Raw genomic sequence first — 17,341 nt, 5'->3', positions numbered from 1 at the left:
TTATACAGAACCTCACAGCACAATCCTAAATAACACTTTTTACGAGTTATTTCTGACAAATAAAGTGCTGCATAAAGCATCACAGATGTGAGATATTGCTTGAATATTAGGGCTGGGCGATATGACGATTGATGTTGCTATATCGTGTATATCTCAATATGTAAATATCCATATGCGCATTCTCTATCTGTGGGCAGGGCTTCACGTGAGACTGAAAGAATTGAAGAAACATGGATGGGGTTTTTCCGGCACTTATTCATTAGCAAATTTAATGACCTTCATCTCGCAGTTGGCGCTTCAAAAGTGCTAAATATTCTTCTCATCTGATACGCAAATGTTTCATGTGACTCTGGCTGTCTCTGGAGCTCGAAGTGCATGCGAGTCCAGCAGGCTTTCTGATATTTGCGCTCCAGAGACAGGAGAGCTCAGAGTGAGATCACTCGAACTACGAGGAAAAAAATCTCCACAGAACAGGACGACTCCCAAACAGGTCAAGAAAATGAAGAGTAGGCCTACTTGGTTATTAAAACAGGGGTGACGTCAGTGGTTTGGGTTCACAAAAGCCGGCACAGAGCAGAAAAATGTAATCTGCAAACTGTCGCAAGATAATATAATCACTTGTAATACAAGCAATCTGTTTTACCACCTCAAAATGAAGCACACAAAAGAATTTTATGAAAGCCAAAAGATGAACTCTGCATTAATTCGGTCATTTATTTATTTTGCAAAAAGTGATATTTATTTTCTTCAAGAAGTGTTTATTTTTGTTGGATATTTTTTAATTTATGTTTTATTTTCTTTGTCGCTGAACTGGACTGGAATGTAGAGCAATGGAAAAAGGTCATGTTGTCCAGATTTACCCTATTCCAAAGCGATGGGCGCGTCAGGGTAAGAAGGGAAGCACATGAAGCGATGTGCCCGTCATGCATAGTGCCCACTATGTTACGATGTGGGGTTGCTTCAATTGGTCAGGTCTAGGCTCAGCAATGTTATGCGACAATAAAATGAAGTCAACTGACACTTAACACATATAATAGGGCTGGGCGATATGTCCAAACATATTATCATGATATTCTTTTTCATAACGTTCGATAACGATATCACAATATACATTCACATTTGCGAATTGTTTTATTTTTATTTCCAAGTTGGCAGAAGAAAAAATAAATAATCCTAAACAGTCAAAATAGTCTATATAAAACTGTACTGGGGACCCAGAGACAGTGGTGGTCTGATGGATCTTCTACAGGAGTTTATCAATTGAGTGCAGTTGGATATGAATGTTAAAAGATCATCTGGTCGTTTTGATGCATAATGGTAAATGGTCCGCACTTAAATAGCACTTTTTTTAACCTTAGTGGTTCCAAAGCGCTTCACACTGTGACTCATTCACCCATTCACGCACACACACCAATGACGGCAGAGCTGCCATGCAAGGCACTAGCCTGCCATTGGGAGCAACTAGGGGTACTTGCCCAAGGACACTTCAGCATGTGGAGTCATGTGGGCCAGGAATCGAACCTCCAACCCTGTGATTAGTGGCCAACCCGCTCTACCACCTGAGCCACAGCTGATGCATAATGACAGCAGTCTGGTATTTTTTTGAATATTTTTACATATTATATATTTCTTTACCTTCAGATAGCAAGTATGGTTCATATAAGCCCTTGTGCCTGAGGAATGATACTGTATGGGGGTTCAGAGGTATACCCTGAGAGAAAATTTAAAAAGTCTGAATTTTTATATTTTCATTAAAGTAAGAAAGACTAGGCTACAAACTAGTAATTTGAATGTCTTTCCTTGTCGTCCATGTCAGAGATGATGACATCTGATTAATTTCACAAAATTAGAACAGAAATCTATTTGTTTATTATTAAAGGCTCGTAACATGCTGATTAATAAAGCTAAATTTAGAAGGAAAGAGCGTTATGGTCTTACCACTGGAACCACATTAACTTTAGCGGCACCTCATATCTACTCACATGCTGGGAAAAGAGGCATCGCGTGCGGAGTGGGACAGGGCATAAATGAAGTGTGTTCAGTGCTAAAGAAAAATATTCAAGAATATAGTGCAGAAAGATCACATCCGGTGTACACAGAACTGTTGTTTTGTCGTGCTACTCACTAGAGATGATGAGAGGGTGCAACCGTCATCAATATGTCTAGCAGTCCGGATGGAATCAGTCCGGTTTCTGAACTGCGGTGATCGGCGTAGCAAAAGCATTTTCAATTCATTCCTATGGAAGCCAAGCGCCACGCTCGCTGTTCCCTAGTGTAATGAGGGGCTTGCTTCCACGCCAGTGGAAACGTAGTCTGAGAAAGCCGAACTGCTTGCATATTTAGCGACACACACCTAATCATCTAGATGTCGAACATAGACTAACTATCAAAAATTAGTCAAAAGCTTGCCATCGATTTAGTGGATTTTTTTTATCGCAATAGAGATTTTATTGCCCAGCCCTATATCAGCTGACTACCTGAATGTACTGAATGACCAGGTTATCCCATCAATGTGTTTTTGACAATGCCAAGATTCATCAGGCTCAAATTGTGCAAAAGTGGTTCAGCCAGCATGAGGAATCATTTTCACACATGAATTGGCCACCACAGAGTCCTGACCTTAACCCCATTGAAAGTCTTTGGGATGCGCTGGAGAAGACTCTACAGAGTGGTTCAACTCTCCCGTCATCAATACAAGACTCTCCAGAAATAGAGTGAGAGTGGTGGTGGCGTAGTGGACTAAAGCACATAACTGGTAATCAGAAGGCCGCCGGTTCAATCCCCACAGCCACCACCACTGTGTCCTTGACCAAGGCACTAAACTCCAGGTTGCTCCAGGGGGATTGTCCCTGTAATAAGTACACTGTAAGTCGCTTTAGATTAAAGCATCTGCCAAATGCATAAATGTAAATAAATGTTGTGACATCGCATAGGGTTGTCGAAACAATGCCACGATGAAAGCACGCCGTAATCAAAGCTAAAGGCGGTCCAGTGTAAAATTAGAGTATGCAACTTTTTTTTTTTTTGGCCAGGTAGTGTATATTGAAATTAAGGCTGCACGGTTATAGACAAAGTCATTTTGTGATTATTTTGAATCCCAAAAACTCTAACCTAATCTAAATATAATACACTGAAAACATTGTAATAATGCACAAACACAATACAGACAGGACAGAGCAGTGCACATAAACTTTGAAGGGCAGCCCATGCAGACTATTTATTTATTTAAATCACAGCCTTTTGTGGTTTAATAATCGCACAAGGTCACATCACGATTTCGATTTTATTTCGATTAATTGTGCAGCCCTAATTGAAATTAATATTAACCAAGATTACTAAATGCTGTATAAGTGTTGTTCATTAGTTAATGTTAGGCTAACTACTGTAATGCGGTTAGCGAACACAAACTTATTGTAAAGAATTCTCATAAGCTTTTTCAATGAAATTGTGAGGAGCATGCAGGACATATTTGTACAGTTTTCCACATATCCAGCCCGTTTCGACATATGATGCCAAACCACCCCAGAGAAGAGCAGTGATTCCAAAAATACAAAGCCACTGAATTGTTTAAAGAAACGGGCACATGCTTAAAAAAAAAAAAAAAAAAAAAAAAAAAAAACAACATGTCCGGAATAATTAAGCCATCAAACACCAAAACGGTGATGGATTGCTACACTGGAGCGGAATAGGACTTCAAATATTTGTTCTCCTGAGGTGATGTAATTTCAATTGTGGTCATTTATATAGTCCCTACACAGAGTTCCTCACCCACCCAAACCCACTCCTGACAGTGAGGCCATCTGTCCGGCCACAGAGCGCCTGTCCCGCACCACAGGAAAAGCGGGATAGTTCCTGTCTATTGCAACAAATCCCACAACCTACAGTCTCTGCCGGTTACTGAGCACAGCCAGAGGTTCTGATGAGAGGCCAGATCTTTTTTCTTTAATCAGGGATGACATTATTTCCAGAATCACAATCCAGCACACACCACCCTGCTAAATAACATACCAAAAACATGTCATATCCTTAAGGATTTAGGGATGAGAGCTGTGCCACTATTAAGTTACCGGGACTGCTTTAAATTATTGCCCCTATAATTTTTTGTATGTTTTATATCTATTTTCACCATAAATTACTTTTATGCATCTAAAGAAGATTATATACCGATGAGCCAAAACATTGACCACTCACAGGTGTAGTGAATAACGTTGATCATCTCCTAACAAGGGCACATTTCAAGGTCTGGATAGATTAGATGGTAAGCAAACAATCATTTCTCGTAGTCAACGTGTTGAATGCAGGAGAAATTGTTATGGCCAGACGACTGGGTCAGAGCATCTCTAAAATGGCAAGGTGTGTGGGGTGCTCCCAGTCCGCAGTGGTGAGTACCTACTGATAGTGGTACGAAGAGGGACAAATCACAAACCGGTGACAGGGTGTTGGGTGCCCAAGGCTCATCGATGTGCGAGGGCAACGAAGGCTATTCCGACTGGATCGAACTGACAGAAGGCCTATTCTGGCACAAGTCACAGAAAATGTTAATGATGGTTACGGGAGCAATGCGTCACAACACAAAGTGCATCGCACCCTGCTGCATATGGGGCTGCGTAGCCACAGTGCCTATGATGAGCCCTGTCCACCGTCGAAAGCACCTAGACTGCTGGGAAACCCTGGGTCCGGCCATTCATGTGGATTTCAATTTGACACCTGCCACCAACCTAAACATTGTTGTAGACCAGGTACACCACTTCATGGCAATGGTATTCCCTGATGGCAGTGGCCTCTTTCAGCAGGATAATGCGCCCTGCCACACTACACACATTGTTTGGGAATGGTTTGAGGAACATGATGAAGAGTTCAAGGTGTTGCCCTGGCCTCCAAATTCCCCAGATCTCAATCCGATTGAGCATCTGTTGGATTTGCTGGACCAACAAGTCCGATCCAAGGCAGCTCCACCTCAGAACTTACAGGACTTGAAGGATCTGCTGCTAGTGTCTTGGTGCCAGATACCACAGGACACCTTCAGGGGTCTTGTAATGTCTATTCCTCGGTGGATCGGTGAAGTTTTGGCAGCACGCAAAGGACCAACCGCATATTAGGCAGGTGGTCATAATGTATTGGCTCATCAATGTATCTTGGAATTTATTTGTAATAAACCTTATAATGTAAGAATTCAAACATTGTTGGGTAAGTTACTCAAAAATATTTATCCACTATACAAATTACTTTTTTAAAATTAACAAGATTACTTTATTAATTACTTAATAGTAAAAGTAATCACATTACTAATTACTTTACTTTTTAAAACAATTTTCACTGATTTTTTTTTGTTTTTACGCTCAACGAAATCAAAATAATATGTATTTGTTTTTTAATTGTCCCTTCAGCTGTCACAGAAACAAAAACATACACATATGAACATAATTCATGTTTAAATGTGTTCTACATAATATTGTTTTAGGAATGTGTAACCCAAGAGATGTAATTAAAAGTAATTTACTCAGTTGAAAGTCAGTAACTGTAATCTGATTACATGAATTTAAATGGTACTGTCTTACATATTTATAATTAAACAGTAACTGGATTACAGTAATCTAAAAGTCACCTTTATCTATATAAAAATGTGTGTGACTTAACATTTTGGGTTTTAGCCTAATTGTCAAAAACGGCATGACGCAAGACAGATATGATGTCAAATTACAGTATCTGATGCCAATATCACTAAATGTGGTACAGTAAATTAAAACAGTGTGGTTACTGTATATTTTCAGCCACCTTTATTCATGTAACGATGTAAATAGCGTTACATTTAGGTATTTTTCATAAATGTTATGCCGTCATTTGACAAAAATTATGTCAAATATGGTTGACGGTCTTGTCGTAAACAGGAATCTCAGCTTTGATTCGTTGGTAATCGTTCGGGTGAGGTACAGCACGACAGGTCAGCATGCCGGATGTGTCCAGCCTTGAAGACTAAAGGTTCATTTCGAGTATATCTTTAACACACAAACCATCAAACCCAGCGACTGCCAGATTCATCGTTTAATCGAAAGAATATTTGTCTGCACATGTGAAAACGGCTGATTTCGGCAGCTCTTGGTCTCCGTCGGTTAGTAAATGACAGCTTAAAAATAAACCGCCCGTTCTTTTAAATTATATATCTTGAACGCGTTTTGTGAAATTGTCTAAAACAATTAATGTCATCAAATATTACCTTATCATGTCCTATTCCTGAAGTCAGCGAACAGACTCGGTGTCTCCCGTGCGCTCCAGCACAGCTGATCCAAATGCCAACGCGACTCCACTGTGATTTCCCTCTTCAGCTTCCGGGTAAAGATGACGACACCGCTTCATTACGTCATTGTGACGTCAGTGAAACTTCTTTTGTTAATGATGCCAGTAAAGTTCCTCTGAATCCGGCACTGACTATATCAGCTGACATGTACGATTGTTAATAAAGGGATAAATTATCAGTGATTTCATGTCTCATTTTACATTATCCACCTTTTCCTGAACGCGGAAGTGTTCTACAATTCGACTGTTCTCAAATTCCGGTCTCCAGTGTTTTCACTCCCATTGGCGTATATTCTTAGCATGTAATGTAATTGTAAAAATGGTCAAAAAAACATGTGGCTCTATAGTGCCCATTCTTCACAAAGTCGAGATGACTGTTTTTTAATGACAGTGCCTCAACTGAGTGTGTAGATGTCAAGAAGTGATGGTCCAAGCTTAGCAACTAATTTGAGATGTAATGAGAGCCAACAGCAGCACAAGTTGAGCCTGAAACCCAGACGTCATTTGATGTGTGTGTTTACATCTATAAGACGTCAATAAGTATGTCTCAGATGTCAATAAGACATTCTTCAGATAACTTTGAGACGTTTATGATTTAGAATGTTTGTAAATCTGATCTTTTTAAGATGTTTAGCAGATGTTAATTAGATTATGATGCTTTCCAGATGAAAAGATATATAATAAACAACTCAGAGACGTACGTGTGCTATCTAGTGGATGGGCTACAATAGCAGAAGGCCACATTGGGTTCCACTTCTGTCAGCCAAGAACAGAAATCTGAAGCTGCAGTGGACCTTCCATCTGTGTACCTCAGCAGAAATCCAGATTTGTCAGACCAGGCGATGTTATTCCAATCGTCTACTGTCCAATTTTGGTGAGCCTGTGCCCACTGCAGCCTCAGTTTCCTGTTCTAAGCTGACAGTAGTTGTACCCGGAGGGGTCTTCTGCTGCTGTAGCCCATCCGCCTCAATGTTCGACATGTTGTACGTTCAGAAATGCTTTTCTGCATAGCACTGTTGTAATGCGTTTATTTGGGTTACTGTCACCTTCCTGTCAGCTTGGATCAGTCTGTCCATTCTCCTCTGTCCTATGTCATTAACAAGCCGTTTTCATCCACAGAACTGCCGCTCGCTGGATGTTTTTTGTTTTTCGCACCATTCTCTTTACACTCTAGAGACTGTTGTGTGTGAAAATCCCAGGAGATCAGCAGTTACAGAAATACTCAAACCAGCCCGTCTGGCACCAACAATCATGCCATGGTAGAAATCACTGAGATCACATTTTTTCCCCACTCTGATGGTTGATGTTAACATTAACTCAATGTCCTGACCCGTATCTGCGTGATTTTATGCACTGCTGCCACATGATTGGCTGATTAGATAATCGCATGAATAAGTAGATGTACAGGTGTACCTAATAAAGTGGCCGGTGAGTGTGTGTGTGTGTATATATATATATATATATATATATATATATATATATATATATATATATATATATCAGAATCAGAATGAGCTTCATTGCCAAGTATGTTTCCACATTCAAGGAATTTTTCTTGGTGACAGAAGCTTCCAGTGCACAAACAATCCAACAACAAGACAGAGATAATAAAAAAATAGAATAAAGTGAAAAGAAAATATAAATATATATAGAAATCCACAATACGAAAAATAAATAAATATATATATATATATATATATATATATATATATATATATATATATATATATATATATATATATATATACGTATGTACAAATACAAATCTGTTATATACAGTGTAAGGGAATGTAATGGCTGAAGAGGTAGGATATGTTGGATAAATATAAATAGACTAAGCTGTGTATTGCACATAATTATTGCTCAATGGGGCAGTTTTAACTGTTATCCTCTGTAGCACCGGCCAGAGGGCAACAGTTCAAAGAGGTAGTGGGCAGGGTGAGTGGGGTCCAGGGTGATTTTTCCAGCCCTTTTCCTCACTCTGGAAGTGTATAGTTCTTGAAGGGGGGGCAGGGGGCAATCAATAATCATCTCAGCAGTCCGAACTGTCCTTTGTAGTCTTCTGATGTCCGATTTTGTAGCTGAACCAAACCAGGCAGTTATTGAAGTGCAGAGGATATATATATATATATATATATATATATATATATATATATATATATATATATATATATATATATATATATATATACATACATATATATATATTTATATATATATATTGGTATCACTTTACAGTAAGGTTCCATTAGTTAACAACATTAGTTAACATGAACTAACAATGAACAATACCTTTACAGCATTTATTAATCTTTGTAAATGTTACAGTAATTTCAACATATACTAATAAATGTTTTAAATCAAAAGTTGTATGTTAACATTAGTTAATTCACTATGAACTAACATAAGTTAACAATGAACAATTACATTTTTATTAACTAATATTAACAAAGATTAATAAATGCTGTAAAATAATTGGTCATTGTTAGTTTATGATACCTAATTCATTAACTAATGTTAACGTATTAAACCTTATTGTAAAGTGTTACCATAAAATTTAGTTAATAAATAAATACATACATATGTGCATACAGTATAAACTTATAAATATTCATCTATAATATTAGATTATTTAATAATTAATAAAATAATTATTAATATTTATACTATTATTTAACTAGGACTATATGTTTTTGATAGCCTATTTTGTGTAGACTATTTATTAAATATATATAATAATAATAATAATAATTATTATTATTATTATTTAAATTTTGGTTTCATTTTATACATTTATCAAAAGTTTCTTAGCACATTGACCAATTTTCTCAAACATTTACTGCATGTGTCTATATGATTAATAATCGGCTATTGACCTGTTTCATGTGACGTCACTGTATGATCGCGCCACCATGTTTGTGAATTCCATTTACCTTCATTTTGCTGCTCTGTGGGATGTGGCAAAAGCCAGCGAAATTTTTGTTTCTATTTATAAATCTTGAAAAGGTGATACTGCTGTTTAATTACGTGAGCCAAAATGTCATTTTTCTTTCAATACAGTTTTATCTTTCAAGTGGCTTCAATTAATTTCGCTTAAGTCAAGCTGTGACAAAATGGGGAGAGCAAGGATAAAAAAACACTTGTAGGTCTTTGCTCATTTATTTAGACATGTCAGTGATCTGTACATGTGTGTCAGTTATAAATAACATATGGGTTCTGATACAATTAAACTGTTAATGCAGATAGGACGATGTTATTCATAACACCCAGACTGTATAAAGGTATGCGGTAATTGTAACACGTTGTAATAAATAAAAAAGCACAATAAATGTCAATATACAGTCCTACATATTTAATGTGTGTATACTAAAGTTAGTCAATAAACAACACATATGATTATAAAGAACAGGCTTTATTCACACCGCAACACTACAATGTAAAACTAATATGCTTCGGTTGCTTTCTGCGTATTCTTCATGAGTTAAAAGCAGTTATTACATTCATACAGACGGAATCATCACAGACATTTTGTGATATTTTGACCAAATCAGAGCAGAAAGCAACATGAAAACATTTGTAACTTCTGAATGAGAGATGTTTACGGTGATGTACTGAGAGTCGTGTGTACTCGCCGGTCACACATCAGACTCGCCGGTGTACTGAGATTAATCTTGGATAAAATATATTTAAATGTCTGCAAAAGTCAAATTTGGCAATATTTGCACTGACTTGAGACCTGAATACACCTTTCCTAGGACTCAAAATTACACAAAATCTTCCAAACAGCAAAGTATCCTTGTGTAACCTTTACCTTGACATACTGTACCTCTAGTTTCCTCTTCTATTCTAGTTAACAGTATACGTTTGTCAAAATTTTTCGCATGACAGTAGCAGCATCGTCACAGTGTCAACAGCACGGCAGTGCGCATGCATGTGTATCAGTTGTACTCTGTTTTTCTCAGTCTGTTTTCCTCAACACGCTATCAAGCATCTTTAAGCGAGTCAAGGAGATTCATCAGGGATGATCTCCATCGGAGACATGGACGAGGAAGCTCAGGACAGCGAGTGTCCTGTCTGTTACGAGAATCTGTTGGACAGCACCAGGACGCTCTGCTGCGGGCACCAGTTCTGCCAAGACTGCTTGGTGCAAACCTTGGTAAATACCAGCCTAAACGGATCCATAAAATCATCTGTCCCATCTGCAGACACCTTACATTTATCACTAAGCTCCACGGATTCACAGTAGAAGCCAAAAAGACTGGAAAGACTTTGGAGGTGCCACCAGTGCCCACTCCTGTATTCCCTGCTGAGGGGTCCCATAGAGGAGGTCTTGCCTGTATCTGCAGATGTCTAAGAAGGATTTCATGTAGACTATGTAGAAGAAGACTCATCTGTCCTAATAGAGACAATTCAGAAGTGTTCATCATTAGTGAGTTTGGTCGATCCATGGCAGAGGGTGATATTATTGACATTGGGATTAATTCAACCATACAGCAGAACTACAACAGTAATGGACTCAGGGTTTGAACCATCTCCTGTTGCCTTCTGGTCTTGTTGATCACTTTCTCCTTACTGGCATTGGTGGCCACCACAATTCCATGGGTTCTGTTTTTAAAGGGCACTTTTACCAATTTAAACAGGTTTTTATGTGGTACCTAATGCATGATCAAGTCCTTCAAGACAAGTATTGATTATTTACGCATATACTTTGACCTGGAAAGTCATGCACTATTGAAAAAGAGATGTATTCTGGACTGGTTTCACAAGTCACATTGAACGTTTTATGAAGAACAGAAGGTTTTTATTTCCAAGGCTTGTTCTGGCCTGTCTTTGAGTGACTTAAAGGGAGGCATACTGTATGGTTACATAGGGTTTCATTACAAAACATTTAATCGACCTTGAAGTCACATAACATTGATAAACAAATCTGTTTTGCTCTGGATCTAAATCTTCAAAGCTGCTATGATGAAGAAAATTTTGAGGCAATCATGGCTCTCTTATTAAGTTACTGGTAGGAGATGCGGACATTTAAACTTGGAGTAGAGAAGATGAGCTGGTTGTCTGGTTGTCACTACATCTTGCAGAGACCATTGGGGGATTCTGTTACTACTACCATTGACACAAAGTTTGAGAACGTGGAAAGGGCATGATGAAACTTCAGTGAGCTTCTTTTCTTCTGCTTATTAGTAATGAAACACACCCTCACTCATCCAGAAATTCTTGTCACACAGACTAGAAAACTTCGAGTTCCAGCCCTGAAATTACTTACACCTCATATTTTGCTCAAGTTAACAGTCCCTACTTGTTCAGGGGATGTTTCTGTGATGTAGCTGTACACCAATGCTATCTCAATGTAAATCTCTACTTTGCAGAAACTCCGCTCGACATGTTTGTACTAGTAGTTTTACCTATTGACCAGTGTGCTTTTTCATTGCTCAGAGGTTGTTCTTTTATATAGCTCAGGAGACTATTCTGGGTTCAGTAAAAGTTAAGCTCAGTCGACAGCATTTGTGGCATAATGTTGATTACCCCCCAAAATTTATTTTGATTCGTCTGTCCTTTTCTTTAAAAAAGCAAAAATCTGGGTTAAAGTGAGGCACTTACAATGAAAGTGAATGGGGCCAATCCGTAAATGTTAAAATATTCACTGTTTCAACAGTATAGCCACAAGATGTAAACAATATGTGTGCTAACATGATTTTAGTTTGATCAAATCGGTTACTAACCTTTTCTGCGTAAAGTTATATCCAATTTTACAACTTCATTGCCATGACGACATTATGCTAAAATGACTGTAAAATTGATGATATAAACAATTTACAGCTCAAATAATACGAGTTTTAAAAGAAAAATTAATGTAAGTGATTTTATAAAATTATACGCTTTACATTTCTGCCTTTAAACCCTCCAAAAATTGGCCCATTAACTTCCATTGTAAGTGCCTCACTGTAACCGGGATTTTTGCATCTTCTTCTCTTTTTTTTTTTAAATAAAAGGAGGAATGAGTTGAAATGATTTTTTGTCATAATCAACATGCCATGAACTCTGTCAATTGAGCTTAACTTGTTTTGAACCTGGAATGGAGTTTTCAATTGTTTAAGTATCACCTTTTTCTCAGATGTTTAAAAAAAAAAAAAAGTAAAAGAATTTAAAGAGAAATGTTTGAGTTCAGATTTTAATATCTTTGTGTCCTGGCAAATCTGAACAAAGTTTGAGGTATCTTTAGCTGCTTTTCCACTATTGGGCTAGTGCGAGCTAGGGCTATCAACTGGTAGCCAGGGCCAATAGCCTCAGACCTCAAGCCGCAAGACCAAAATCGATCTGCATTCCTACCATCAGGCTAATATGCCTGTAGCGTTGCCCTAAAACTCACCCTTAATACGCTGTCCTGGTGCCAACGTCACACACCCCACCCATTTCACAAGCAAGAGGGAAACTCAAGCTGATGTATCCGACTTTGGAGACCAGCTAGTCCTCAAAATGAACACGGATTTGTACTGTGTCTGCAATTTTTATTTTATTTTACCTGAACATGTACCATTGTGTGCTGGATACACAACTTGGCCAGTTCGGCGTCAAAATATTTAATCATGTCTTTGATCCGACATGGTACATTTTCATCTGCCCAAATATTCAGAAGAGCCCTGATTTTATCTACTAACAATACTGACGATTCTCCATTCTCCATTGATCTGTAGCTGGTAGCTAGATATAAAAAATTGGGAATTTAGTATATTGATGCTGAAACCTCTGATGTGACTCGAAAACTCCGAAACTCCGCCTTTGACATTGACCTCGCCTCAATCCCCAGTTGGCCTTCGTTGGCCCAAGGGTAATCAGCGGGCCACATGCGCTTGGCCGTTGGCCCCGAGGAGGCACGATGAAGCCCTGGAAGTGACAGTGGGAATGCAACTGGCCCTGGCACGCACACTCTCATTTGAACCGATAGTGGAAACGCGGCTATTGAGATCTCTCTGTAGTAAACAAATCATAATAATTAGTACAAGATGGTGAAATCAATAGAAATCGTACAAGTTGGCTCGTACAAAAATGTACAACTTTTACTCACATAGAGAAAAATAAAAAGAATAAAGTAATGACGATTTTCCTAAGTTTAACCACGAACCCAAACCGAAATCTAATAAAGTGCTGGATACGGGGAGAGCTAAAATGTTATGCCTGTATTGTTTCGATTTGAAATTCTGTTTGTTGATTGGTTGGTCTCTATGGGAATAAAGTCATAGAGATTTTGCCACCTTGTACAAATTATTACGGGTTGTGATGAGACTCTGTTGGAGACTTCAGCGAAACTCTATTTTGATACTGTTATAAGAAAAACACAGTACAATATAATGAACAACACTTTTTAAAGCACAAAAGCAAACAAAAGCACTTACACCAGAATTATTACAAATGTAGAATTTAATATATATCTATGTATTTCTGACATTCTGATAAGGACTGCGGCAGGCTTCACAGTACACACTGTGTTCTTCCACTGATATGCGCTAAGCTGAGGAGAGTGTGATTTACAGGCAGATTTGTACATTAGTTGGGTAAGCAGAGGTGGAGAGGGCTGTACATTGTTGAATGTGCACTCATTAATGAACTCATCACCTCTAAAGCACCTGTTCACACATTCCTTTGTCTCCCTTGTTTATTAGCTGGTAACGTTTTAATTGAAACACGTGATTATCTTAAGAGAGTAACTAAATACATTCTATGTTATGTCTCAACTGCTTTCTGATCTTCACAGGATGATGTAAAGGGACAATATCCACTTGTCAAGAGTACTGAGAAATAGATGTGTTTGAAATCATCAGTTCAATTTGTCTCTGTTATTATTGTTTAAAAAAAGATTCATGTTTTTTTTTCATCATTCTCTTCTGAACATTTCATTTCATGTTGAAAATGTTACCAATAAATGAATACATAAATCCATATTTATACATATTTTCTTCATAATAAATGCATTGAATAACCTATCATCATGTAATGGGATGGATTCAAAACAGATCATTTTAAAAAGAGAGATGCTTTCAAATCAAATCTGTAGGCTTGTACAAAATCTCTGCAGATTTCCACATGATTTCATCATTCACAAAGTTCTGCACTTCTCCCGCTTTGATTGCTTTGATGTTGATTTAATAAATATATTTAATAAATAATAGTCTGTTTAACCCATTTTGCCATAGAAATGTACATGTAAGTTTTATCACCAATCAGTGCAGAAAACGAAAAAAAATAAATAAAATAAATAAAAGCATGGGTGAGCCTAAAAAAAAATGTCTAGATCACATTTTTTAACATTACAGTAATGAGATTGGTGCTTAATTGTTATTAAATTAATTTCACAATGCAAAAAATCTTAATGGTATATTTAAAGGAAAAGTTAACTTAAATCGGCTGCATTTGTGGTATAATGTTGATTACCACAAAAATTAATTGTGACTCGTTCCTCCTTTTCTTTAAAATATCAAAAATCTGGGTTCCAGTGAGGCACTTACAATGGAAGTGAATGGGGGCCAATCCGTAATACTCACTACTTCAAAAGTATAACCACAAGATGTAAACAATATGTACGTTAACAAGATATTAGTGCAATTCAATTGCTTACTAACCTTTTCTGTGTAAAGTAAAATGTACACATTTTACAAAACAATGAAACAACTGTAAAGGAGGGACTAAAAGTCTAAATTAATTATTGTGGTAATCATCATTATGCCACAAATGCTTTTGACTGAGTTTAACTTGTATTGAACTTGGAATATTACTTTAAGCAAAATAAAATGTCATAAGTCTTTATTTTGGTTTGGGGGTGAAATATGACCTGGGCATGTTTTTGAAAGACTTTGTGAAATTCACCCATGTAGATTCTGTGTGGGCCAACCGAACAAGTCAAATTCTGTACTGTTTAAGCAATTTCATGGCTATTACATCCATCCATTGTTTTACTTCATATACATGTATTGTGACCAATAATTCAAGAAATAAATCTGATGATATCTGTATAATAACTACATTAAATGACAAAGACTGGCTTAACTTACAGATGAAAGAAATTAGGATCATGTGTACAGTATACTGTGTACCTTTTCACCTTATCACAAAAGCATGTGATAACAGATGCAGTACTGAACTGGAATGAGAATGCATGTACATACTGTATAAAACCCTCCCCATGCCTTCATTACAATTACATAAGCATTCATTATGACTGCTAACAGAAAGTGTCACCTTAATAAAGAAAATAAACCATGCGTCCATTGCAGCTGCTATAAGGTATCAAGAGGTTTTTACCCTGGTGCACGTGAGAGTAAAGGCTAAATCACATTCAATCAGCACACTTCAACAGACACGACTGCCTCCTCACAGAACACTGAGGAAACCGGCACGGACACAACCTCAAGTACGCACAAAACTCGCCGTTAGCTTCGGGTTATAAATACTGAATGTGAGGGCACTTGCAATTATCATTGTGTAATCACTACAACTATTACTCAGTCACCAATATTCATTAGACTATATTTCATCAAAGAACACACACTGAGGCATATCACAGAATTCAGCAGAAAAACTCATCTTGTCCCTGACGTACACTAATGCTTATTCAAAAAGAGAAAAAGAGTAAGTAAGCCATGGCTATTCCAATGTTGGAAGTAGAGTTCCTTGTATTCAAACAAACATGTAGCGTTCACTCCTTCCACAAGTTCAGAACAGAAGTGAACAAATGTTGTAGCTGGTCTGAACTTAATAAAGTCCTGCAGGTTTTGTGCAAGTTCAGACATGAGAAATTGCAGCATCCCGTACTACCCTACAAAGGCAAAACACAGTTACTACACCAACACTGAAACCGAGACAAAATGCTTCAAAGTGACTCGTTTTTAGGGTTAAATTTGTAGTTACTGCAATTTTTGTTTCTTGCTGAATCTGCCAGCCTGCGCATAGTTGAGTCAAATGCATTTGTTACATGACAGATCACAATGAAAGAGACCAGATTTCAACATAACTACATTTTTACAAAAATGTGTAGTTACTGGGTTTTGCCTTTGCATGGCAGAGTAGTCCCATAGTGTTGTCAACTGAAATAGATAGCCAGACTTGTGCCATCCAAAGGCTTTTTAGGCCCTAAATCTTTGAGATGATATTTGAATCTATATCTTTCCATTGATTTTATGGGGAGATACACTATACAGTGGCCCCAAAAAGTATTTTAGGAACATGGCATTCAATAACAATATCGAACCAAGTGGCATTTATTTTAGAGAAACATACCAGAAGCACACTATCCAAGTAAAACATTAAACACAAATAAGTTTGTTAGGTTTTAAATGATAAAACAATCGATAAAAGGTCGGTGAAAAGGTCTAAAATCATGCCACTTGGTTTGATATTTTGTCAGTCTAATGCAATGAAATTCAGACATTTTAAAGTGCTTCTTAAAGGAATATTCTGGGTTCAGTAAAAGTTAAGCTCAGTCGACAGCATTTGTGGCATAATGTTGATTACCACAAAAAATCATTTTGACTTTTAGTCTCATCCCTGCTTTTCTTTAAAAAAAAAAGCAAAAATCGAGATTACAGTGAGACACTTACAATGGAAGTGAATGGGGCCAATTTTTGGAGGGTGAAATATGAAGTTTATAATTTTATAAAAGCACTTACATTAATTCTTCTGTTAAAACTCATGTATTATTTGAGCTGTAAAGTTGTTTAAATTTGTCATTTTTAAATTGTCGGTTTGATGACATTATATCATCATGGCAACAAAGTTTTAAAATTGGTTGTAACTTTACACAGAAAAGGTTAGTAAGTGATTTTATCAGACTAAAATCATGTTAACATGTATATCGCTTATATCTTGTGGTTATACTTTTGAAACAGTGAGTACTGTAACGTTTACAGATTGGCCCCCATTCACTTCCATTGTAAGTGCCTCACTGGAACCCAGATTTTTTTCTTTTTTTAAAGAAAAGGAGGGGAGAGTCCAAATTAACTTTTGTGATAATCAATATTATGCAACAAATGCTGCCGATTGAGGTTAACTT

The 17,341-nt window shown here is 37.2% G+C and overlaps 1 protein-coding gene and 1 pseudogene across 1 annotated transcript in view; one reads left to right on the top strand and one right to left on the bottom strand.

Moving 5' to 3' along the window:
* Window positions 1–6,286, bottom strand: part of LOC127451866 (nuclear distribution protein nudE-like 1-B) — a 28,749-nt gene extending 22,463 nt beyond the window's left edge. Inside the window, exon 1 of the mRNA XM_051716871.1 lies at window positions 6,215–6,286. The gene's annotated coding sequence lies outside the window, so the exon portion shown is untranslated. The remainder of the gene's footprint in view (window positions 1–6,214) is intronic.
* A 3,280-nt stretch (window positions 6,287–9,566) lies between these two features.
* Window positions 9,567–17,259, top strand: LOC127451678 (RING finger protein 222-like; annotated as a pseudogene).
* The last annotated feature ends 82 nt before the right edge of the window (window positions 17,260–17,341 follow it).

Source organism: Myxocyprinus asiaticus, chromosome 14 (genome assembly GCF_019703515.2).
Source record: "Myxocyprinus asiaticus isolate MX2 ecotype Aquarium Trade chromosome 14, UBuf_Myxa_2, whole genome shotgun sequence".
Lineage (NCBI taxonomy): Eukaryota > Metazoa > Chordata > Actinopteri > Cypriniformes > Catostomidae > Myxocyprinus > Myxocyprinus asiaticus.
Note: the sequence above shows the minus strand (reverse complement) of the source record. Positions and strands in the feature narration are given on the sequence as shown.